The sequence below is a fragment of the Panthera uncia genome (assembly GCF_023721935.1).
Source record: "Panthera uncia isolate 11264 chromosome C1 unlocalized genomic scaffold, Puncia_PCG_1.0 HiC_scaffold_3, whole genome shotgun sequence".
NCBI lineage: Eukaryota > Metazoa > Chordata > Mammalia > Carnivora > Felidae > Panthera > Panthera uncia.
In genome coordinates this window covers 3,104,438-3,105,274 of record NW_026057584.1, presented here as the reverse complement: position 1 = coordinate 3,105,274, position 837 = coordinate 3,104,438, and positions in this window count along the sequence as shown.

Below are 837 nucleotides of genomic sequence, written 5' to 3'. Positions count from 1 at the left end.
AAAGATGTTGGAGTCCATTATTTTAAAAATTATCAAACATCGCGGACCCCTAGAACCCTTCAGAACCTAATCTATTTTCAGTGTCTTCCTGCAAGGTTGTTTTTTTCTTGTTGGAAACTTTCATTCCCTCCACAAATACTTGTTGAGACCTAAGTGTTGGGGGTTATGCAAAAATGTATCTCACTGGATCTTTTGTTTGCAACATAGAAGAGGTGACGCCCCCAGGACCAGGCTTAGTCCGTGGATGCCATTCTCACTGGACCAAGAATCATGAGTGAGTGTGTGTGTGTGTGTGTGTGTGTGTGTGTGTGTGTGTGTTGCAGCATTAGGTGGGAAGGTGGAAAGAATCCTTTCTTGACCTAGAAACGTGTTGGGGTTGCTGTCACCTCTAGCACAGAACTCTTGGCCAAGCATATTGCTGTTAGCACTAGGGGAAGCAGGCTGGCAAGAAGGAAGTCGGGGGAAGGGGATGGTGAGCCCTGGGGAATGCTGTCGGTGGAAGGAGCTGGCCTCCGGTGTCAGCCTTCACCCTGCCTCCCAGCCAAAGGCGGCTCTTCTCCAGCCCCCAGTCCATTTCTACCAACGGTTCCTCCGGTGGGCGTGGCTCAAGTCAGCCCCGCCCACCCATGCCTGCGCCCTGCCTGGAGGGCCGGTCTGCACCTGGCCTTCCCGGCCCTTGCAGAGTCTCGTTCATGTTCATTCCGGTGCTCAGTTAGCCAGCGTTTCCTGGGCAACTACTCTGTGACACGCCCCGTGTTGGCCAGACTTACCCGCCTTGGTCAGAGTGGACATTCCCACCCCGTTCCCCGTCTGAGGGAGAAAATGCTCAATGTTTCA